At 38.4% G+C, this 26,141-nt stretch overlaps 1 long non-coding RNA gene across 1 annotated transcript; it reads left to right on the forward strand.

The window, feature by feature from the left end:
* The first annotated feature begins 10,729 nt into the window (after positions 1-10,729).
* On the forward strand, positions 10,730-13,206 carry LOC125695927 (uncharacterized). Its single transcript, XR_007378105.1, has 4 exons — positions 10,730-10,847; positions 11,691-11,783; positions 12,375-12,482; positions 12,799-13,206. It is a non-coding gene; the product is annotated as an uncharacterized LOC125695927 (long non-coding RNA).
* The last annotated feature ends 12,935 nt before the right edge of the window (positions 13,207-26,141 follow it).

Consider the following 26,141-nt stretch of genomic DNA (forward strand, 5'->3'; position numbering starts at 1 on the left):
GGCCAATGGCATCCTGGGATGTATTAAAAAGAGCATGGCCAACAGATTGAGATAGGTAATCCTCCCTATCTACTCTGCCCTGGTAAGGCCTCATCTGGAGTACTGTGTCCAGTTCTGGGCTCCCCAGCACAAAAAAGACAGGGACCTTTTGGAAAGAGTTCAGTGAAAGGCCACAAAGATGGTGAAGGGCCTGGAGCATCTCTCCTATGAAGAAAGGCTGAGTGAACTGGGTCTGCTTAGCCTTGAGAAAAGAAGGCTGAGAGGGGACCTGATCGAGGTCTATAAATATCTGAGGTGTGGGGAGCAGAGTAGTGAGGCTGGACTGTTTTTAGCAGTGTGCAGAGACAGAACAAAGGGAAACAGAAACTGCAGCATAGGAAGTTCCTCATAACTGTGCACAAGAACGTCTCTGCGGTGAGGGTGACGGAGCACTGGAACAGGCTGCACAGGAAGGTTGTGGAGTCTCCTTCTGTGGATATATTCAAGACCCACCTGGACACCTACTTGTGTGACCTGGTGTAGGGAACCTGCTTTGGCGGGGGGGTTGGACTCAATGATCTCTGGAGGTCCCTTCCAACCCCTACATTTCTGTGATTCTGTGAGCCTTTGCCAGCAGTGGTGTTGAAGGATTAGGGATGCTTATTGCTAGTACAACTGAAATGCCCCCTTCCATTCCCACCTTTAACATGTATTTTCATTTAAAGTAATACATATTTATACTTGTTATTTTTCCAATTGTGGTTCTTTTTACAAAGACTACTTTTTTTTTTTTCTGTGGTTTTCTTTGAAGACATTTCTTTTCTTATTCATGTGTATTTTTCTACCTGCAAATTTTCCCTCTTCTTCCATTTTTTTTTTTCCTCATTCACACTGAAAAGCTGTGACCGTTCTGGACTTGAGCAAAGCCTTTGACATGGTCCCCTACCACATCCTTATCTCCAAATTGGAGGGATGTGGATTTGATGGGTGGACCACTCAATGGATAAGAAACTGGTTGAAAGGATGCAGGCAGAGGGTGGTCATCAATGATTCTATGTCCAAGTGGAAGCAGGAATCAAGTGGTGTCCCCCAAGCGTCTGTCTTGGGACCGGTGCTCTTTAACATCTTTATCAACGACATTGATGATGGAATCGAGTGCACCCTCAGCAGGTTTGCTGATGACACCAAGCTGAGTGGTGTGGTTGACACAGTGGGAGGAAGGGATGCCATGCAGAGGGACCTCGAGAGGCTAGAAAGGTGGGCGTGGGTGAACCTGATGAGATTCAACACAGCAAAGGTGCGGAGTTTTGCACTTGCGCTGGAGGAATCCCAGGCTTCCATACAAGGCTGGAAAGAGCAGCCCTATAGAGAAGGACCTAGGGGTCTTGGTAGATGAAAAACTTAACATGAGCCAGCAGTGTGCCCTTGTGGCTCAGAAGGCAAACGGTATCCTGGGCTCCATCAAAAGAGGGGTGGCCAGCAGGGACAGGGAGGTGATTGTCCCCCTCTGTTCTGCTCTTGTGAGGCCCCATCTGGAATACTGCATCCCAGTGTGGAGCACCCAGTACAAAAAAGACAGGGAGCTGTTGGAGAGAGTCCAGAGGAGGGCCACAAAAATGATCAGGGGGCTGGAGCACCTTCCCTATGAAGACAGGCTGACAGAGCTGGGCTTATTCAGCCTGGACAAAAGAAGGCTGTGGGGTGACCTCATTGCAGCCTTTCAATATCTAAAGGAGCCTACAAACAGGAGGGGAATCAACTCTTTGAAAGGGTTGATAACTGCAGGACAAGGGGAAGTGATTTTAAGTTGAGGGAGGGGAGATTGAGGTTGTATGTTAGGGGGAATTCTTTACAGAGAGATTGGTGAGGTATTGGAACAGGCTGCTTAGAGAAGTTGTGGATGCCCTGTCCCTGAAGGTGTTCAAGACCAGGTTGGATGGGGCCCTGGGCAGCCTGGTGTAGTATTAAATGTGGAGGTTGGTGGCCCTGGCCCTGCATGGGGCAGGGTGTTGAAGATTCATGATCCTTGAGGTCCCTTCCAACCCTGGCCATTTTGTGATTTTGTGATTTTCAAGGCTAGTTGCATGTTTCTTTCCTCTCCTTTAGCTTGATGCACTGCCACTGGTGAAGACATAGTTTATTCTTGCAATAGATCTAGAATTATCAGTTTCCCACCTCTCATTTGATGGATCTTACAATTTTGTTCTGAATCTAGGAGACTGTTAAGATTTTTCCAAGTACTGATGTAGACAGTCTCAGGTGAAAGAGCAAGTTCCTGGAAATGGTACTGATTATTGCTTTGACAGTTCCTGACATATGACATCAGAAAGTTACAAAATACAAAGACAGTGCTATAAATGGCCATCATGAGCAGTTTAAATGATGTAAATAATAATAAAACATTTGTATGTATCATTGCTAGGTACTGTAAAATTTATTTTAGTGAAATTCATCCTAAGGTAGGAATCATCTAATTTATGCAGTACCTAGCATGCATTTTTTTTTCATTGTAGAACTCTTTCTAAGGAAACTAACTTTTCCCTACTTCTGAATCACAATGTGGTTATCTCTGCAGAAAAACTCTCAGAAAAAGAATTCGTTTCTACTTCTAAACTTTACAGATTCATAAATCTGTTGATGCTGTTTTATTGTGAGTCCTTAGAATAGATTGTTTTACCTGATTTTTAAACATTTAGAAGACAAATGTATTAGTCTAAATTGGTCATCCTGGCTTCAGTTTATAGGAATATATGACAAAGCTCTACACATCAATACATGGTGATTCAACATGTCCTAAGATAGGTCAGATGAATCGAATCATTTTTTGGTGATGCACATTGCTTTTGATGGCTTTAGAAGTAATTTAGCATATTTCGTTCAGCCACAGGCACCTGCTTTGGATGTTATCAGTTTAGGGCAGCTGAATTCCACCCGTGTGTGTCTACTATCCTGAATCTTTTCACATTAGCTGAGTGGAAGTGGAGACCAGTGGGCCACCCAGAAGCACATCAGCAGGTTTTCCGAGGTGACAAGCCAGGCTGACAGAGGGCTTTACACAGAGCTGAGCTCTCCTGTTTTAGGATGCTCTGTACTGACTTGTAGGATCTCCTGTTACGCTTTGGGAGAGGAACAAAAAGCAATGTCTTGTGTTAGTAACAAGTTGAATTTATTCTGCTGTCTTTGAGTTCCATCGAGTAACCTCCCATTCAGCCAGTCTGTGAATTTAGAAATATATTTTATCTCTGTGATTTAGAAATGGCTTGAGCTACGTCACATGCTGTTAGTTTGCAAAGAAATCAACTTGTTTCAAATGTTTGTTGTGATGTTTAGACTAAATAATAATAATTAAATACTAAAATGGAAAATTAATCACTTAATTTGTATGGAGATATACAGCTCATGATGAGCTCATTCTGAAAATGGTTTGCCTGAGCCTGTTAGTGTAGTTAGTAGTGCTAGCAGTGTAATAAAATTATTCTGTTGCTCTGCTAATAATAACTTTTACAATTCCAGTGCTACATATGATGCTTACCTTTGCTAATAAGCTTTGACCAACATACAGTTTTCTATGGCACAAAAACTAAAAATAAAATGGAATAGTAATAAAAAGGAATTTTTAAAACCAACAACTTTCAGTAAGTTTGAAGATGACACCAAGCTGGGAGGAAGTGTTGATCTGCCTGAGGTAGGAAGGTCCTTCAGAACATGCAGAATCACAGAATTGTAGGGGTTGGAAGGGACCTCCAGAGATCATCGAGTCCAACCCCCCTGCCAAAGCAGGTTCCCTACACCAGGTCGCACAGGTAGGCATCCAGGCAGGTCTTGAACGTCTCCAGAGAAGGAGACTCCACCACCTCCCTGGGCAGCCTGTTCCAGTGCTCCGTCACCCTCACTGTAAAGAAGTTCTTGCGCATGTTTGTGCGGAACTTCCTATGCTCCAGTTTCTGGCCATTTCCCCTTGTCCTGTCTCCACTCACCACTGAAAAGAGTCCGGCCTCGCCATTCTGCCCCCCACACCTTAGATATTTATAGACCTGGATCAGGTCCCCTCTCAGTCTCCTTTTCTCAAGGCTGAACAGACCCAGTTCACTCAGCCTTTCCTCATAGGGGAGATGCTCCAGGCCCTTCACCATCTTCGTGGCCCTCCGCTGGACTCTTTCCAAGAGATCCCTGTCTTTTTTGTACTGGGGAGCCCAGAACTGGACGCAGTACTCCAGATGAGGTCTTACCAGGGCAGAGTAGAGGGGGAGGATCACCTCCTTTGACCTGCTGGCCACACTCTTTTTAATACACCCCAGTAAGCCATTGGCCTTTTTGGCCACAAAGGCACACTGCTGGCTCATGGCCAATCTGTTGTCCACCAGGACACCCAGGTCCCTCTCTGCAGAGCTCCTCTCCAGCAGGTCATCCCCCAACCTGTACTGGTGCATGCAATTATTCCTCCCTAGATGCAAGACTCTACACTTGCTTTTGTTAAACCTCATCCGGTTTTTTTCTGCCCAGCTCTCCAGCCTATCCAGGTCTTGCTGAATGGCAGCACAGCCTTCAGGCGTGTCAGCCAATCCTCCCAACTTCGTATCATCGGCAAACTTGCTGAGGGTGGCCATTATCCCCTCATCAAGGTCATTGATGAAGATGTTGAACAAGACCGGACCCAGCACAGACCCCTGAGGAACACCGCTAGTTATAGGCCTCCAACCGGACTCTGCACCACCAACAACGACCCTCTGTGCTCTGCCAGTCAGCCAGTTCTCAACCCACCTCACTGTCCACTCATCTATCCCACACTTCCTCAGCTTTGTTATAAGGACGTCATGGGGGTCAGTATCAAATGCCTTGCTGAAATCAAGGTAGACTACATCCACTGCTCTCCCCCTATCCACCCAGCCAGAGACAACATCATAGAAGGCTACCAGGTTGGTCAAGCACGACCTCCCCCTTGTGAACCCGTGCTGACTACTCCTGATAACCTCCTCTTCTTCCAGTTGTCTGGAGATGACATCCAGTACAAGCTGTTCCATCACCTTTCCAGGGACAGAGGTGAGGCTGAACAGGTTGGATTGATGGGCTGAGGCCAATTGTATGAGCTTCACCAAGAACAAGTTTCAGGTGTTGCATTTTTGGGGCATTGCATGGGTTTGCTGTGATCAGACTTGGGGCAGAGTGGTTGGAAAGTGACACAAAGAATCTGGGGGTGTTAGCTGACATGCTCAATATGAGCCAGCTGGGTGCCCAGGTAGCCAGGAAGGCCAATGGCATCCTGACTTGTATCAGAAACAGTGTAGTCAGTAAGACTAGGGTGGTGATCATCCCTCTGTACTCAGCACTGTTGAGGCTGTACCTTGAGTACTGTGTTCAGAGTTGGTTTCCTCACTACAAGAAAGACCCTGAGGTCTTGGACTGTGCCCAGAGAAGGGCAGCAAATATGGTGAAGGGTCTGGAGCATGAGTCTTACAGGGAGAAGCTGAAGGAACTGGGATTGTCTAAGGTGGAGAAAAGGGGACTCAGGGGAGACCTTATTACTCTCTACAACTACCTGAAAGGAGGTTGTAGAGGGGTGGGAGTTGGCCTCTTCTCCCAGAGAACTACCAATAGGGCAAGAGGTAATAGCCTGAAATTGCACCAGAGAAGTTTCAGCTTGTTTATTAGGAAAAAATTGTTCTTGGAAAGAGTGCTGATGCATTGGAACAAGTTGCCCAGTGAGGTCATGGAATCTCTGTCCTTGAAGGTCTTTAAGAAGTGTGGAGATGTGCCCTTGAGCAACATGGTTAGTGAGTGTGGTGATGATGGGTTGATAGTTGGACTTGATAATCTTGTTGGCCTTTTCCAATCTTAGCAATTCTGAGATTATATGATTCTGTGACTCAACTGATGATGTAAAAGTGTAGTTTTATACATGATGGCAAATTCATCATTTGGCCTCAGTAAGATAAAATCTTTGCCTCCTTGTAACTTCATTAGGATGTCACTGTAGCGGTTACTAACATATTCTGATTTGAACCTATGCAAATGTCAGCCTTGAAAGTCTGCTAATATTGTTGAGACTGCCATAAAGATTTTTTTTCCAGTGCTGTGAATGAGGTGAAAATGCTGGAAATAATATGCTTTCTTGTCCAAGAAAAGCAGAAACAGCTGCTTGGGAAGAGCCGGGGAGTCTATTGCAGTGGAGAAGTGAAGTATGCATCAATCAGAGTAATTAAAAGTTGGCTGTGTGGACAAGAGGTAAGTGAATCGCTTTTCCTAAGAAGCAAAAGTACTGTTGTTCCTGCTTACCAGCTTTTATCATGCTGTGGTTACAAGTAGTTTTCATACTCATTGCTCTTGCATTTGAGGGTGCAAAGATAGTCATGCTTAGGTGTCTCTGTGGCAATATCACTGCCCTGTTCCTGTCTTGATTCTACTTTGCCACATCTCCCTCAAATTCTGATCATGTTAGTATGAACAACCCTTGCTAACCACTGACAACAAGAGAAGACAAGGTCAGTAGCAGGATCTTCTCAGCTCATCTTCCTCCAGCCAAACAGGGCAGAACAGTTGTGTAGGCTGGTACCTCTGTGTGAAGTAGGCAAGGACATCAAAATGGCAGACAGCAGGCACTTCCACTTCCTTTGGAAAAACACCTAAGGAGCACTAAGTGGTGACTTCAAAGACTTTTTATTCACTGCCCAGAGGAATGGATATTTTGTAATACAAAATGAATCAAATTTCAAAGCCTGTAAAGGTCAAAAGCAGCCTCTGGCCAAAGGAGAGGAAGAAGCTGATAGGAATTACACCTCTCCACAAGAGGCCACTTCAGCACAAACAACTCTTGTGAAGTTGCACCTGTGAAGAGTTAACCACAAAGCCTGATGGATGAGAAGTGATCACTCATCCCAGGGACAGGCAGGGACCAGTAATGCTCAGCTGAGGCAGTTTTACTTGCTTTTATTCTTCAAGCCACTTTAGTCTTGCTTGAGGTAGGGTGATGAGCAACAGTTTTCATGGCTGCTTAGGCTAGGTTGGATACTGCTGGAATAAAGAGCCCTGTGAAGCAATAGTGCTCACAATATTTAAGAAAAGTAAGTGCAGGAGATGGAAAGTTGGGGAGAATTAACACAGGAACTTGTCAGTGTGCAGCAGCCTCCTCCCATCCTCAAATTAGTCCTCTCTGAATTATAGCTAATATTATTTCTGTACAGACCAATGTGGTTTTTCAAAGGAACTGATTAAAAAGTACCCTGCTGTCACTGGTTCAAACTCTTTCCTCCCTGGGTGGAATACAAAAGATAAGAATAAGCACAATCATGCAAATATTCAGAATAAAAGGTTACAGCAAGATTTTAGGTTGGCTGCCTTACTCAAGACCAATATAGCACTGTTAAATTTTTTTTATACTTTAGCTTATCATCAGATATTCTTGCCGTTTCACAGAAAAAAAAATTATTTGATAAGTTTCGTTTTTCTGGGTAATGTTATTTTGATGTCTTGCTACCAGAAAAACAAACAGTAAAACAAACATCAACAATGAAGTATGTATCATGAGTTGGTACAGACCTCAGAAGAGAGGGAGAAATGTCTCATAAAAGTTCTCTTAAGTTGTGTTGGTATGTAGTGAACTGAACATGTGCCAAGAGTGTCCTCTGGCAATAAGGAAGGTCAACAGCATGCTAGGTTGTTTTAACAGGAGAACAAAACAGTACATTGCTATTCCTCTTAACCTGTCACTTATTTGAACACACATACAACGCAGCATACATTTTTGGGCCCTCACTGTGAGAAAACTGTTTATTACCTGAGAAGGGATAAGCAGAGAATTGTCAAGATGGTCAGGGCTTCAGCGCTTTCCAGTGAGGAGAAGCTGAGGGAGCTGGGCTTGTTCAGCCTGGACAATAGACGCCTTCAGAGAGTCTGACAGCAGTCCAGGCTGACAGGTTTGTTATTGAGAAGACAAGGCCATATCCCTCACAGTCGTGTGTGATGGGAGGACAAGAGACAGTGGGTATTAACTGAAAAAGGGGCATGCAATTGCTTGAAAACAAAATATTTTTATCACTCTTGCAATGGAAGATGATGTTCAGTGAAGATTTGCCTCCATCCCTAGAGGTTTTCAGGACCAGATTGGAAAAAGCCCTGGAGCAATGCTGTCTGGCACCTGAGTTTGTTTTGAGCAAGAGGTTTGGATGAGAGATGTCCTGAGATGGTCCCTTCCAATCTGAATTATGCAAGCAAGTGGTTAGTACTCAGCTTTTTGTAGTGCTCATTTTAGTGGTCAGAAAGCTTCGGGGACCACAAATTTACATTTAAACAGATTTTTTTAAAACAAGTAGATAATTTTGATCATCAGAAAAGAAGTGATATTATAAAATGAGGAGGGGAAAAAAAAAAAAAAAAGAGATCTCTATTTTTATCAGCATTAGCTTGAAATTCCTTTGTTGAAGGCAGCATCCAACTTGAGAATAGTGGATGGGAGAAAGCACAACTGTCCTCTTGACCAGGCTGGACAAAGGCATTGGTTCTGTTGTGTTGGCCTGAGTCATGGCCTTCCATGTGAACAACATCAGAGCCATCACGCTTCAGCTGCCACCACAGGGTGCCTGCAAACAGAGGAGAAAGAAGCAGTGCTTTGTAGCAACCACCTGCAAATTTCTCATTACTGGCAGGTACTTTGCAATGGAGTACTAGAACAGGATAATTGCTGGAGATAGAATTGGCAAGAGCAGTATATGGGAGATGCATTCAATTGCACATGACTACGGTAGGTGAACTATAAAAAAGCAACCCTGCCATTATATGTTGAACAGCCGGCAACTGTGGATCTTCCATTTTGTTTACGGCAGAACAGACAAAAGGCTTGTAGTGGCGGCAGTAAATAGCTTGGGGACTCTATGCCTTGTAAAGGTATTCTGGATGCCTTTATGAGCCATCGCTCAAACTTTGGTGACAACAACTGTGAGGCATTACAAGTTTATTTGCAAGATTAAGTCTAAATGTCATCCCCGGAGTGCAGTATGAAAACTAATTAATTTTTTTTATGTTTTATCGTTGAGATCACTATTCTCCATAGGAATTTGCATTTCTATATGACCCTTGTGTAAGCCAGCTTGCATGGGAGGGGGACTAAATTTGGTTTTGAGATTCATCAGCGGTGTTCTCCATCCTATTCCAATATTCCATTTCTTCCAAATACTCCAATATAAAGTGTTATTTTGCAGCCAGCCTTACTAAGAAAACAAGTGTATCTATGAAAAACATAATTACTATTTTCTGTTATGTAAAGCTTTGCTATGAATTTTTGTCTTACAGCTGCTTTATCGTATAGATTTCTCAGTATCTCATATAAAGGAGATGAGGTTTTTGTCTAATCATCCTGATATTTTAAAAGCTTGTCTTGGAGTTCTTGATTTTATATCTCAACACTTTTTTGGGTTGTAATGGATGTGCTTATTAATTAGGAAATTTGAAATTTGATTTGAGAATGTTACTAGGGAGGACAAGTATAAACATCTACAGAATGAGGACATGAAACACTAGGACAGAAAAAGAAGAGAAGGAAATAAGCCACTAGGATAGAGAAGTAAGAGAAAAACTGAAAAGTTAGATGAAATAATGAAGAACACTTTTTACAATTTATTTTGCCATAAAATCTGAGGCAAAATTTTTTCCAGACATTCAAGATATGTCTCAGTTTGAGACCTCCCTGCTCTTTCACTAGATGGATGTCCTAAGGCAGAAGGGTGCTATCCTCTGGCTTTCTCACATCAGCAATGTCTACTTCAGAGCTAGGAGAAAACAGTCAACAGGTACACCAAATGGGGGAAGCATGCTGGTTTGGTGCTGGGTGCAAGAAGGGGAGAGGAGGTACAGTGCAGCTGTGCAGCCTGAGCACCAGACTGCAAAGTGCACAGCAACAATTTCCTCGTTCCAGACTCATCCAGCATTTGTTTCTGGAAAATGTAGTCCAGTGTTAAAAAACCACTTTTAAGATCGTTAATACTCATGTGGTATAAGCACTGTTTCCCCAGCCACTGTTTCTGTCGAATTATCCTTTTTAAATGCAGAAAAGAGCTTGGCAGCCATTTTCAACAACTATAGCAAATTTTCCAGATGATGTGTGTGCATTGTGTGGGACAGCTTGCTTTATTTTGCCTTATTTTCCCCTTTATCCAAAATGAAAGTCATTCTATCAGATTGATAGAAAGGTCAGACCTTTTCTGCATGGATAAGTGAGAACTCAGACAGTTGGCATCCTCTTACGCTGCTGCCTCTACCACGTCCCTGCTGGGCTAAAATACCCTATCCCTCTATTAAATCCATGGATTTGGGTTACTGTTGGCTCAGGAGATCCAATTACCTGCCAAATCAGCAAGTTTCTCTTGCACTCCTTGAGGAGGAAATTTACTTCCTTCAACAGCACGCAGAAGGAAAGTATTTCCAAGCTGCAGGTAGGGTTACACTCCAGCTAAATCTGTGGAGTCCACAGAAAGATATGTAGAGACAGCAATCCTGACCCATCTGTTTTGAGCGCACAATCCTTAAGGGTTTTGGCAGAGGGAAACTCGTGGATTTATTCTATATACTGTGAGTTCCGTGGCTTAACTTTACTTTTGATACATAGATATTCATTTTAGAAGCCAACAAAAATCTGAGAATCTTCCATCCGTTTGTGTGTGAAGATTCAGAAAAATCAGTCTAAACAGAGCTTTTAAAGCTAACAGCTTTCCTGATTAACTCATCCTATAATCCAACATGCTTCATTTTCTAGGGGGGAAAATCTCAAAGATTGGAGAGTAAAACTGAAACAAACAAAAAACACACTTTGAAATCCATCCCTTTGGCAGCTGTCCCTTCTTCATTTTGGCAGACAGAGGGTTGCTGGCAAGACTAGTGAGGTAAGGCTAAAAGACAAATGGTTGATCGTGAATCCTTTAACTAAGCTGATATTTCAACACAGTATGTGCCAGAATTTTTCTTTGGCTTACGCTTTATAGAATGTACATGACAACCCCATCAGCATTGTTAATGTATTGGCATTACCTGCCTTATTATTCATCTCATCTCCCCTTGAATCAGACCCCAAACTTGCAGGAAAATATCGCACAACGGAAGTCTATTTTTGTAGCCTTCTTTCTTGGGTGGAAAAAAGAAACCAAACATATGTTATCATGATTTAAAAAAAAAAAAAAAAATGTAAAAATAACCTTTTGAAATTAGTGTATTATTGACTCGGATGCCATTTTTTAGACACTGATGCTGATAGCTCTCACGATTGAGGTGTATCTATCTGCTCTACTGTTTCAATCAGTTCACAGGAAATAAGTATGAATAGTATTATTAACTTTTAAGAAACAAAGCAGAAACACAGTTTTGGAGAGTTTCTGTAATTATTGAGTTTTTATTACAGTTTTTGTCCTGAAAAATTACCTTCACGTTTCAGGAACAAGAATGGATAGGAAGTATCTCAAATTCTGTAAGGAAATTAACATCATGTAAGCTCTGTTTTGTTATTTTATTTAATGGTAAAATTGAATCAGTGCTACACAGTATACATGCAACAGTTCATTTAAACCAGTGCGTTTAAATAAATGAATAGATACACTTACAATCTGAATCAGAAATTAAAATCATTAATTTCTTCATTTTTTCTTTTACTTTCGTGTTTTCTTCTTTATTTCTTTCCTGCAAATAACCCAACAAGTTATCTCTTTAAAAATTTCATTTTGTGTTTTTTAAAGGTCTCACAGGTGTCCCTGAACCACATCCCTCTTTTGCAGAAGAGATCACAGTTGTGAGGAGCCACCTCGTGAGGATTTGTCAGTAATTAAGTGGTAGGCCTGTATGTGAAATGAAGAAGAGCTTATCACCAAAGCTGATGTTCTAGAAAATCTCATCTGACATTTTTAGAATTAGTTTTGCTAGTGTTTAGCTGCAGAAATTCCTTATAAATGCATTTTTCTCCAATGTTGCAAGACTGCAATAATCACTGTAGAGATCATAACTGAAGCAAATGTAGCAAAGATACATACAATACATACAATCGAGTGTGCTGTGTTCTGGCCAGAGAGCTTAACTAGTTCATCTCTTTTCTAACACCCTAACAGCCTACCTTCATCTCTCATGTTTGCTAACAAGAGATAAAAATTGTAAGAGAAAAATAGGAAATTTTATGTTCTGAAACTGGTTATGACTTCAGGTTTTATTGCAGGAAATTATTTTGTTTGTTTGTTTGTTTATTTGCAGAAAGGGAGAAGAAATGGAAGTTTTTGGGTTTTTTTTTTTTTATTAGGACTGTTTATAATGCTAGGATTTATTAATAGAAGGAGGCTGAAATGTGAGAGCCTAAGAAGGCAATATGGAAGAACTCAACAAGCTATAGAAAAAATGAATAACAAACCATATATTTTTCCCACCTGTGACAGGGCACTGCATAAAAATACCTGGGAATGAATGCAAACAATGTGCTGTGGAGAGTGACAATAAAACAGGGATGACAGTATAAAGAGAAAATGATGAATGTATTAACACAGGTAAGTTAGATAAAAGATCACAGGGAAGAGTAAAGAATTCACTCTAAGCAGATCTTGAATAGTGTAACAGGAAGTAGTACTATTGTTAGATGTGGATTTGGTAGGGAATGTGGTGACAACAGAGTGTGAGAGAATCTCTGAGTTTATATGGAGAGATTTATATTTATGCCTCTAGATATACATTTATAGATATTTGTACCAAATATATATTTTGATATCCCTGTAATAAATTTCTATAACTGTATGATAAACTGTATTTACTGTAGTTAACACCCTTTGCCTGCTTTACCTGCATTGCATTCTCTATTCTTTTCAGCTGCTTTTTTCTCTGAGGAGCTCAGAACTGCTGTCAGAAATGTTGAAACCTGCCAGAATTCTTTTTCTCTTTTCTTCCCAAACACCTTCAGAGATAGGGAATTTTCCTTCTTTATTGCATGCTGCTTTGAAGTACCTGTGATGAAATAATTCACTGGGGATGAGTTTAGATTTAAAAGTCCAATTTCACTTATCTCTTGAGGGTAAGAGGGGAACATTGGAGCTGAGCTTTTTGTTACAAGAAAAGCTGGCATTAGTACAACAGGCTGATTTGGCAAAAGCTGCTTCTCAAAAGTTGAAAGATGTTAGTCTTCCAAAGGAAGTTACAAAGCAAATTTTTTGTTGCTTAAATCTAGATTTTCATTTCAAAAGATTTGTAGCAATAAATCTATTGCAGATGTATATATTTGGCTAATGGTTACTTGCCCAAGATTAGTCTCTTTGGAGATTGTTGTTTTTCAACAGTTGAAACAGCAAAGAAGATGAAAAACCAATTGACTGCAGTAGGCTTTATATGGGGCCTTTAGATGCAAATATTTCAACATAATTCTGTTTTATTGCTTGTTAGCACTCTCATGCTTCACCTCTTATGGTTACTCAGTGAGCGGCTCTTTTTAAAGCCATTCTCTTTATGTCATTATTTTCCATACAGTGCTATTAGAGATGTAGAGATTCCTGATTGCCTCTTTCAAAATGCATGTCATGTATTTGGAGCATTTGTTTGATGTTGAATGAAACACAGCAGCACTACCTAGAAATCTAAGAGAAGAACTGAAGAACACCAATTTCTTCTGATGCTATAAGTAGCTTTTAGAGGGGTTACTCAAAGAGGAAGAAAAAGATTACCATACTGAACCCCACTGCACATACCAATACACAAACTGGGCAGATTTTTCTCTGTGTTTTAGGCTTGCTAACACTTTTTCAGATTTTTTGTTTTATTTCTCACAAGTATTATCGATAATATAAAACAAAATTTTTTATTCAGTGGCATTTGTTAGCAGCAATTCACTAGGCATTTCTTGATGAGTTAACTGTAAGAAGCATTATTCAAAATGACTTGATTGAGGTAGATCAAAACTTGGCTTCATTTGCCTGTATGTCTAAGCATGAGAAAAAGAGGCCAGGAAAACATCAAGATTTGCATATTAAGATATGAACAAAAATTTCAAAAGACTAGTCAGAAAGATATATTTTACAAAAGAAAATATTTGTCACAGATATTTTTACTGACCTATGATACGCTCTTGTTTTGAAGGGCATGTTAAACAAAGAGAATGCCAGTCTTTCAAAACTCTCACAGCTCGGTAAATACCTCTGTGTAAAATATACAGTATGTATGAACAGCATGACAAAGATTTTCTGCAAGGATCTTCTCTGTGGTAAAAGTAAATTTAAAGCATCCCTGTTCAGGTAGAACAGCTGTGAGAAAACAAAACAGAAAAGTTGAGAGAGCACATGTAGCTGTTTAAAGCTCAGGTAAGTCAGTGGGCAAATAGATCCCAAATATTGAATGCTATGCCATTGCTTCACTAGTGTAAAGAACTCTGGTTATTCGCTTACACATCTAAAAATATCAATTTTCTATACTACATGTCGTCACTTTACTTGGTTATTCGCTTTTAGTGGATTTGCTTTTTTTCTTTTCATAAATCCTTGCATAATAATAATCCTTCCATTAAATTCTTTGGAAAATTAATCCACAAAACAAACAAACATCACCAACAACAGAAGTCACACACAAAACAAAAAATCAACGCTGGAAGTCAAATATGTATATTTACTATACATAGGGTAGCCTGTACTGACTCCAGTCAGTTGGTTCTTAATATGCCAAGCACTTGTTGAAATGTGATCATCATCAGTGTAGTTTTTGTTTGGAACTGTATTCCAACAAAGTCTTCTATTGTGGATCTTGCACCTGATCAAAAATTAGGGTCACATTTACATGGTGTGCATGGTTCAAAACATACCCGTGAAAATGGGAACAATATAAGTAGTAGCTTGAACAGCAACTAATACTGAGGAAGGTCATCCTCTTCCTCTATTCTGTCCTGGTGAGGCCACTTCTGGAATACTGTGTCCAGTTCCAGTCTCTACCAGTTCAGAGAAGACAGGGTTCTCCTAGAAAGAGTCCGGCAGAGGACTACAAAGACTACTAGAAGCCTGGAGCATCTCCTGCAGGAGGAAAGGCTGAGAGACCTGTGTCTCTTCAACCTGGATAAGAGAAGGCTTCATAACTGTTTATAAATATCTGAAGTGTAGGAATCAGGTTGATGGAAATGGATTCTTTTTGGTGGAGTGCAGCAATAGAACAAGGGACAACAGGCAGAAACTAGAATTCAGGAAATTCAATATTAAGACAAGAAAGAACTTCTTTGCTGTCAGAGCAATGGAGCACTGGAAAGGTTACTCAGAGAGTCTGTGGAGTCTCCTTCTTTGAGATATTCAAGACCTGCCTGGATGCCAACTTGCGGGTAGGGAAGCTGCTGTGATAGGAGTTGGATTCAGTGATCTCTAAAGACCCCTTCCAATCCCTAAAATTCTGTGATACTGTGAAATTAGAAATTTGATGTCTATGAGCAACACAAAATAAGGAGATCCTATCTTTGTTGGCAGGTAAGGCATGCAGAAGTGTGGAAAGGAGAAGCCGATAAGCTGAAGTAGTAAGTCTGACATTCTAGATGAATTTGAGAATAGAGAGTCATAAATAAAAGCCAGGGCCAAATATAGAACTGTGAAAATTTCCTGACAAAGGCATTTGTTTTACTAAACTTGAGAAACCAGAGAAAAGTTTTGGAGGCAAAGACATGGTGTTGAACAGGTGAGGAAATTAATGGATTTCTGCTGCATTTTATAATGGAATTCTATGGTCATTTAATCTATCAAAATATGGCTGGTTTTCTATTCTATCTATGCTTTATTTTGCAGTAATTTTATATATATATATATATATATATATTTCTTACAATTTTATGAAGTTTCAAGTGTCTGTATGGTGAAAACAACCACTTTTTTTTCTTATCAGATGGCCTGCCTTTATCAGTGGTTTTCATGAAAAACACATTCAAATGCATTCAAAGTTTGCTCTACTGTACCATTTAGATTTAATAATCTCCATATGATGTCTTTATTTAATGTTCAGCTATAAATTACCTGGGCCTGGAGGAGGAAAAAAGTGTTCTCTGGAAATTAAAATATAATTATGATTACAGTTTATTTGTGCTAAGATATTAACATATCAATTAGGTTATGCAGTTTCTACTAAGCTGAGTTGCAGAGTTTATATAAAACAATTAAATGTTCTCTGTTTCAGGTGTTTTAAACCAGTGCTTCTGTTTCAAGGCTTTTCAGTAAGAGGATATTTATAACAAAATCATTTGGGTTGAACAGGACCTTTTGTTTTCATCTAGTGTTACTCTGATGCACTGCACTGTACTACTTTTTTTTTTTTTTAACCATTGAATCACATATTACAAAACAAACTAACAAACTCAATATTTTAAGATAGATAAAAAGATAAAGGTGTTAATTCAGGCTTTATAAAAATTTCTAGTTGCAATTCTCTTCAGATAGTTTAAGGAACAAAAAGACTGAAAGTATCATACAAATAGTGTGCATTTTTATTAAAGTTTATAAATGTTCTAGCAACAGTTACACTGAAAAAAATTACTGAAGACAGGTATTCAACTCAGTACTGAAACCTGAGGTAGGCAGTTGAAAGAAAATTTTGGCAGTGAAATTGTGGTCTGTGACTTCAGTAACAAAATTTCCTCACAAACATCTTCAGGTACACCCAGGGGGAAGCAAGTAAAGAAAGAAAGAAGCAAGAACAACAGCAAAGCAAAAAAAAACAAACAAACAAACAAAAAAAAACAACAAAACAAAAACAAAAACAAACAAAAACCACCACCAACAAAAAAAAAACAAACAAACAAACAAAAAAAACCAACCCAAACAGTAACAAATAAATATGAAAGTTGTCAAAACATTTTACGTGAGAGATATGGACCTCAGTCTTTGAGGCATCACTCTATCCAAGTTAAAGTAGGATGCTCATATATTTCTGAAGATCCTGACAGGGAAGGGCAAGTGCAAGAAGAGACGTGTAGGAGAGGAGAATGGAAAAAGCTCCAGTGGCTTGCTGTCTCATGTAGCTATGCTCTTTTGCAAACTTTCACAAAACACTTTGAAATTTGGATGCTCTGAGGTGTGGTCACCTGAGTTCTCAATAGGAAACTAAAGTAGAACTCTGGATCTTACAAGTTCACTAACTTTTGGGTAAATTTCATAAGTCAAATGAATTATGCATAGATTTTCAAAACCAAAACAGATTTTGGTTCCAAAAGCATTATCAAACTTGTTAGAAGAAGAATATAGTGCAAAAAAATGCCTTGACATTTCAAATGGATTTATTACTTTCACAAAGCTGTGATTTAAACATTATGGTTAACTGGTGTCTCACCTAGGTACTTACTGGAGAGCAGAGGTTTTCAATACCATTTATAAGACCATTTGGAACAGAAATAACCTGTGTGCATGAGTCATTTAGCACTGTCCAAGAGAGTTTTTTTCCTACAACTGCATAGCCTTTAGAATAATAGTGGAAAATGTTTTTTTTGTCAAGGAAAAAAAATCAAGAAAATACCTCCCTTTCTCTGTATTAAGTAAACACAAAAGGCTCTGACTATTGGTTGTACAAGCGCTTTACGTGAGGAGGAATACGTACTGTTGTTTTTGTTTTTTTTTTTTAAACTGAATACTATAGATTTTGCCTGGCACAAAGCTGGTATGACTTGCCCTCCGATATAACAAATATTGACATCCTGATCAAAATAATTTGTCTGTATTCTGCCCAATCATGGTAGTTAACAGAATGTAAAGCATACTTTTTGTTGATTTCTGCTAATTTCATGCCAATATGAAAGTGTGACATAGAAACAATGGCAGTACAGTGTATCTTTGTTTCAAAAGGAACAGTCTGTCCATTCTTGTTCCCTCTGGGGTGAGACAGTAACCAGTGCATCCAAACAGAGAGGAAAAGATGGTATTAAGCAAGTTTTAGTGTTAAATGACATTTTATTTTGCCAAATTCATAAATCTTTACCACTGTGTTTTCCCTTCTAACTGTTACTCTAGTCTCTGTAAAATAAAACATTTTTGTTCAGTGAAGGAAAATGAAGATGAGAAAAAAAACAAATATTCAAAAAATTCTTGAAATAATTTTCTGTGTTAAGTATAAATCATCCACAACTTGTGGACATTGGTCTCATACTTGAACACATACAGAAATTACTGCAATTAAATCCAAGATCAAAGCTAAATCTTTAAAACACTGTTTGCTTTTAATTATTTAAAATACCACTTCCTGCTTTTAATTTAATGAAATGCATGCTATTCCCTACAAGTCAGGATAATTAAAGAAAGACCTATATTTGTCAGTGAATCTTAGAAATCTTCTAATGAGTGGATAAGAACCGTTTCTAATTAACATGCTAATTGCTTGTATGCAAATGACCTGTTGTTTGAGTGGTTTGAAAAATGCTTGAAAACTGTTTGTTTGCCTTCACTCTTTAGCCCACTTAATGTTCCTACTTGCGGCCTTATTTACATTATTAATTTGCTTAACAAATATTTTTTAATAGATAGTGCAAACAGAAGAAGTGACAGCCTTGTTTGGAGAGCTCTCATGAAAAGTGCTATTTGCTCTTGTTGGAGCAGATGAGCAGACAATCAGACTGAAATGTGAGTTTTTGAGGCGCATAATAGACCCTTGGCTTATCAAAGCCTCTTATCTGATTGGAAAAAAATCAAAGGTAAACTTCACAGCTCGTAGAATTAAAAGACAAATGAGATGTCATAATTATCAAAGTGGCTAATTTAGAAAATTAAGCCATTCACATACGTGACATAATTGCTTGTCACAATCACTCTTTTTCTCATTAGCCTTCTCTTCAGCACCTACCATACTGTGGAATATTCTTTAGTCTTGAAGTATATTGCCTGTACTGTAATCCCTTAATAGCACAGACCTTGAAATTAATACAAAAAATATACTTAGCATCTGTATTGATGCAATATATTTGTGTGATTCTATGTCTGATCATTACTTATACTGTAAAGTCTGCTGTTGAATTTTGAGTATTTTGAGTCTTTTTCTTGCTTCTTTTAAAATTACACAATTTAAAATTAATCAGTTAATTATGATGGAGAACTTAATAAACCAACATGCCATATATAATTTCTTTCAACAGGATTGTGCTTTCATCACACAAGGTGGCTTTAACATATCAAGATTCTGAGCTGTATAATTATTGTGTGTATAAGATTAAAATGCCCTCCTTAATTGTGATTGTACAGGAAAAATTTTTATCCTCTATAGAATATTGCATTTTTCTAACTTTTAATGTTTCCTTTTTTGTTTTCAGCCAATTTAAAATAAAACTCAAACTGATATTTCATGAAAGTAAGTCATTTGCAGGAAGTAGTTACACTTCCCTGACAATCATATTCTTTGTAAGTCAGCAAGTAGAGAAATTATTAAAGACAATTTCTTGGAAAGGAAATGAGACTGGTTTGTATGCGAGTTTCAAAGCATGACATTGTAAATGGGCAAGGTTAAGCATTTTGGATTAAAAACATGACTGTGAGATTGATTAGGGTCCTACAGTCTTGTAAAGTTGGGAACACAGCTGACATGACTTATAGTTTGCTGAATTCAGAGAGATTACATTGATGTCATTCATTTGAAGAGATAGTTCATCCTGGATGCATATAGTGAAGCTGTCACCCGTGCATTTCACAAATATTCATGTGACTAACATGTTTTGATTAGAGTAACAGTGAACCACACCATTCAATGGGTCACACATCTGAAGCTCTGTGACATGCTGAAGTCAAAGCGTGCATTTAAAAACAAGGAGCAAAACCTGGAAAATAAAATAAGACCAAACACCTCAGCCTAATATTTTAATGCTTTCTGTGAGTCACTCCTCTGAATATCTGGCATGCTTAACACGCGCAGTACTAAAATTCATATCTTATAACAAGCAATTAGTCTTCTGACTGTAATAAACGAATGTTCATGTCATTAGCTAAATTATAAACAGTGCTGATTGCTCTGCATGAACAGACTTTGATACAGTCCTAAATGAATGTGGTTGTGTATAAGATCCATTCTGCCCTTTCTTCCCAACCTATACTTGGGTAGGACTTCAACTCACAATTCCAATAACAGAACAGTCTTCAGCTGACTGCTTCTCAAAAGTGGATGAAAAGCAGCAGATCCTACTTCCAAAGAAACGATTTTCTCACTGCAGGTCCAGACTCTGCTCTTCAGCCATCCTGCCCAGAAAGGGTAAGAGTTCCTTCAGCCCTTCAGCCTCATCCATCTCCTAACAGGCACTGATGCAATCTTTTTCTTCTGCTCTGTAGTATGCTACATTCTCACTAGCGCTGTTTTTTTGTTTTTTTTTTCCCCCTGGTCTTTCACCTCGTTCACAACAAAGAGCACAAGCTTTCCAAACAAACTTTTTTAGCACATTCCCTCTGTTCGTATGCAAAAAGAGCTATTTACAGGTCCATACAAAAGTAGCAAAATCTACACATTAAAACATTTGGTTTAATTTCCTCTTCTCTATGGAACTCCTCTGACTTTTCCGCTCTTCTTTTATCCCTGCATCCTTTTGATCCCCTGAGTTTCAACTTTTTCTCTCTTTTCCCCTGAGCCTTCCTTTAATTTTCGTCTCCTGGGCTGGAGAGCTAAGAGAACACTCTAGTTTTAAACAGCTCCTTTTAACACAACCTTTTCTCCTCTCCTGCTCTGCAGTGTTGGCTGGTAAACCATCATACCCAAGGGCCAGGTAATAGCTACCACCACCTCTGCAGGCTCCATGACTTGCTCAATCTTACAGCATATTTTTCCAAGTCGCTTAGCCTATCTTAGCAACTTTTCCAGTTGTCCTCTAGCTGTCTCTGGATAAAATGTGTGATATGTGCAACAGATCCTGTCAGAAATTCTTAACATTAAGGATTATAGTTACATGAAGTGTTCATAAAGTCAGAATTCATAAGTTATGCATGAATTTCAGGACTGTCATGGGGAAGAGCAAATATTGTTGTTATTTTTCTAGAAGGCATTTTCTTATAATAAGTATTTTCCATAGCTATCTGTCTGATTTGAAGAAGGAAAGAAGGCTGGAGATTCAAGGCTGTTCCATCACCTCATCCTTGCATGAGCTGCAGTCAGTAAGGTTAGATGACCATCTCATTTATTTCATTGTGAATTTCCTGTATAATTCTGTTGAAGCTGTTTAGCTCCCACTGATATAACAGACAGTGGATATTGACCTACAGTACCAGGATGTCCTCTCATTTTCCTGTAAACTTGTATTTGAAAATATCTGTGCTGATCCTCAGAAGTGTCATTTCATTCAGCGGCAGGCACAAATAATTGCGTGACTGGTACATGTGACATTCAGCTCCCTTAAGAAATAGAAAATGTCTGTTTTGTTTTTCCTTTGGTATAGTACTCAGTATCGAGAGCAAACTTTATTCTTAAAATGGAAAAGATTTGGAAAAAAATCTGGAAAGAAAATTCTGGCTTGAACATGAGCATATGCTTTAACAAAACAATCAGGCCAAATTAATCGTTAAGGGTACAAAATAGGATTGGTAACTTGTTTAGGCTTGCTTTCAGGGCCGAAAAATTACTTTTACACTGAGGTAGTGATTTCGATAGAAGATGGGTATAACCATCATAAGAGTTCATAACCTTAAGAAAACAACTTATTTTATATAGCTCACAGAATTATCACCTAAGAAAATGAAGACTGAAGTATCAAGATTGAAAATGGTAACTTTAACTGTACTATTAGCACTGTTCCCAAATACACAGTGCTGTCCTCTAGAGGCTGTGTTTAATACCAAATAGCTCACAGCTCATTAACTAATAGGTTAAATCAGGAGTGCATCTTTTAAGAGAGCTGAGTCCAAGAATGAGTACGTCCATGCGTACCTAAAAGATAGCCCATATGGTGATAACACCTAAACAAGAGAGCAAGCTGTCCCATGCTGGCTGTTGAGGAAAATGTACATATCTTGTGTGACTACTAGCCCATGTTTTCAGTTCCGTGCTCTGCTCTGGATCAGTCACACTCAATTTTTCTCAATGTACATTTAAAAGAAAGTTGGCTGCAGCCAAAAGCAACTGTTTTCTGGTCTTTCTATTTTCCTCTAAACTTCCCCACTATAGTATTTAGTATGCTTGAAATGTATGTCATGCCCTTGACACAGAAACTGGCCTTTAAGAATGCTCTCTTCTAGCTTTTCTCTTCTTGCTGTAATTCACGAATTGCCTAGGCAATACTTTCAGGCATATGATCTGATTTTTGTGTGGCACTGCGTGGAGCTAGGAGTTGGACTGAATAATCCCTGTGGATCCTTTCCAGCTTGGGATACTCTATCATTCTCCCTTCTCTTAACAAGTATTATTTAGTTACTAAGTTAAATCTACCTTCATTAATTGTACTATACAGCTCAACTACCTTTACTAAATGTATTATGTTGCTCTAGTAACCTTTGAATCACTGTGAATTATTGAACACTGATATCGCATCAGTGTCTGGAGTCAGAGATGACTCAGCCCCACAGCAGTTGACCATATATCAGAAATCTGATGAAACCACAGTCTATAAAATTTTTGCATACAGTCTTATCACAGACAATAAAACAGGAATGCAAGATAGATTTATGTTGTAATATAAGAAAAGATGGAAAACAAAGGGCCTCTTGAATCCACTTCACAGACACTGAAGACCTATGTACAGCTCATTAGTGCTATGTTTATTGTGACTGAAAATCTCTAAAGGCTTAAGTGAAGAATATTTCTCAAAGAACTGAAATCACAGACAGTGCTGTGGAGCTGCAATGGCAGACATTTCCTAACAAAGGTCTACTAGACTACCATTCTGAGTGATTGACAGACCATTGCTCTGAGCGAGTCAAGATACTAAAAATTCTCAAGTTTGATAAATCAAATTGCTCTTAAAGACTTACAGATGTGTTATGAAGCTGGAAGAAATTGAAGCAGCTTTTGGGTAGTATACAAGATACTTAGTACCATTTAGATTTCTCCCAGCTAACATTCAGTTACTCCAAATATTTTGTCCCTTCTTAGCAGTTACATTTACTTTGCATGCATTTTTTTATAACCTTTGTTCTTTAGAGGTAAAATGTGCTACTTGCCATAACATGGCTCGCGCTGGTCACGGTCAAAGTTCCCATAGGTTAATCTAGATCTTCTATCTTTTGATATTCCTTTGTCTATCAGGAAAAAAAAAAGAAACAACAACAACAACAACAACAACAAAAACCCTCTCTAACATCTTTGCGGACAGCAAGAATTTGGAAGCAAGTGTCAATTTCCATCTCTTCAGTGGCAGACATTATCATCTAGGTGGCATATTGGCTCAGTTTAAATCAAACCGAGAGCTGGCATTTCTCTTTCACTAGTTCTGCCATGAAACAAAGTAAGTTGGAAAAATACGTATTCCAAATGCACTGATATTAGGAGACACAGGTTGGCTTGACAGGACTGCTTAAAGAGTTGGACCTAAAAATTTATAAATAAATGTTATTCATAGTCCTGTGGTTGAGGAAGGGAGGGTCACTGCTGAACAAGAAAGGCACAACATATATCTATGGAGACAAAGATGCAGCTGAAAAGCTGCTGTAAAGTTTCTCCAGTACATCCTTCCCCAAAGCCTAGAATAGGATAGTTGGACGAATTACCTGATAAACAGTACAGCTTTTAGAATGGGGCAGAAACTTGTCTTTGGCATTGCACAAACATGAGAGACATGTCTTCTGTGTAAATACTGTTCTCTGGTCTTTGTTTTGACATTTACTCCAGTTTAATCAACCTGGTTTTAAAGCACATTTGCTTTGATTAAATCTGAGATTGGTCTTGCAATAAAGACAGTATCTCCAGTGGCTCATTTTGGAAACCCCCTGAACAGTGATCAGATATATTTATGATGCCCTTTAGCTGTGTGTTTGATTTCCTTGACATAAAAAAAAGAGGGGAGGGAAAAAAAAAAAAAAAAAAAAAAAGGAAAAGCTCTTGACTCTTTAAGCTTTCTCTGGTTGTTATTGCTGGCCTGCAGCCACACATTCTCTTACATGGCGGATCAAAGACACCTACACTGTGAGAATCAGTCAATACAATACAGGCACTACTTAAACATTTTGCTCAAAACATTCCTGTTTGATTTTAAAAGGGTCATGTTCTGGAGACAGTTCATCTTGTTACTTAAATGAAACACAGTAATTTTATGTACTCCAGCATGTCCTTGGATTTTTTCCTGAGGAAAAAAGGAAGCTTCAACAGCATTCTAAACATGACTGAATAAAATAGTTAAACACATTGTGTTTTATTGAATGTCAGCATAGTTGCATAAATACAGTTTAGTTTTTTTATTTTTTAATTCTCTCTCCTGACATTATATTGTAGAAAACTGAAGGCCACAAAGAGTTAAATAATAGCCTATTGTGGATCCTTATTTAGAAGGAAAAGGTGGTTGTTTTGACGTAGGTCTCTTAGCAACTAGAAATTTAGCTCTTTGTTTATTATAAAACACTTCAGTTTTGAACGAAAAGATTTACATTTCTCATTTTAGTTGCTCTTCTTGTCTTCCTCTCCATCTGCCTTGATGGATTCTAAAACAAAACAAAAAAAAATTGTTTCCAAATATAAGTTACAATATTTTTGAGTGACAAGAGAATCTTAATACTTCCTATGAATAATTTTTTTGTTAATTGTAATTTGAAAGACTAGTGCCTTCTATGTCTAACATTTTCAAAAAAAGCATAATTTTTGCTGCCAAAGAAATTTTGCAATGAATGTTCTGTAGTGATTTATATTTAGTATGAACTGCTATTTTAAAGCATGTTTGGTAAAATTAATAAAAGCAAAGTATTTTAGTGCATAAAATCATGCAATTAAGACAACAAACTACTTTCTGTTTAGTCTTCAGACAGATTAGAGTAATGGCATTTTTAAAAACTTTGTGTGTGAACTAATGAGTATTCATGATGCAGGAAAGACTACCTTTGTGTCTGAAACTAGCATTTTGATAGAAATTTATCATTTTCTTTGGCATAGAAGTCCATAAATAGGTATTAAAGAATAAAAATATAAATACAACATATATTTTCCTCTATTGTGGTAGCATAGCCTTTTCAGCCAAAGGATGCAAAGAGAAATTTACTGTGAAAGAAGTCGCAAAAGTTAAGAGGCCAAAAATAAATTATTTTCATCAGTGCTTCTCTAAGGACCCAGCTAAGACCAGAAATTCTACAGTGAATAGAGAGGGAGAATGCTGCACTTCAGGAAAAAAAAAGAGTCCCAAAAGCACTGAGGTAGTGGAAAAACTGAGGAAAGGAAGAACAGGTGTAGGTGTTCATTACGCTGCTTATGATAGGCTTCTCATATGTCACTGAGAAGGATGGCTGAGTACCTGCTCCTTGGGTTTAAGAAACAAACTATGAGCCAGTATTTGAGTAAAGAATTAAGATCTATCCAGCTAGTGCATTCGAGAGGAAGTGGTGGTGCTGCAACCTGCCCAGAAGGGTTCATTTAGGTGTAGAGGTGATGGGATTCATGTTTTAAATTATTCCTTTTGCTCTGCTTTTGATACAGAAGGGAGGCTCCAGCTGACTATGTGACATCTTCTTCTGAATTTGTATTGTAATACTCAAAACATTACATTCTTACAATTAATAAGATTGTAAATGTAAACAATGTGTAATAGCTGTTGATAATTTACTGCAAACTTACAGTGTTCCTGATCAAACAAACTATTATCTGAGTAAACCTAATTAGTCCCATTAGTCCATTAGTTTCATGCCCCTGAAGATGGAAAACTGGCGCAACTACTTGTGTATATACATAAGTACTCAATTTTGGGTGCTGAATGTAATATGTATTTTTTTGGTTTTTTATATCTATCTGCAGTTCAGAAATATTAGACACTTAAAAGAACAAACGTGAACAACAGGTAAAGCTTTTATTATCCTATTATTTGTTCTTTTCGTTAGAAAATATGGTCCCAATTTCATTAGAACAAAATAGTTTAATTAGTAAACAACTTAATCATTTTCAGATTTAAAAATATTTATTTAGAAGTATTGACATTTCTAAAGTTTTCATGTAGTCATTATAGAAAACGTATCTTCTCTAAGACTAGAGTAAATTCTGAATAAGCAGAAGTATTTTCATGGACTATATACTATTACAGACATTAACAGATGTCATAATGACAGTTGCATCTGGTTGGTTTTTTT

This window comes from Lagopus muta, chromosome 7, assembly GCF_023343835.1.
Source record: "Lagopus muta isolate bLagMut1 chromosome 7, bLagMut1 primary, whole genome shotgun sequence".
NCBI classification, from domain to species: Eukaryota; Metazoa; Chordata; class Aves; order Galliformes; family Phasianidae; genus Lagopus; species Lagopus muta.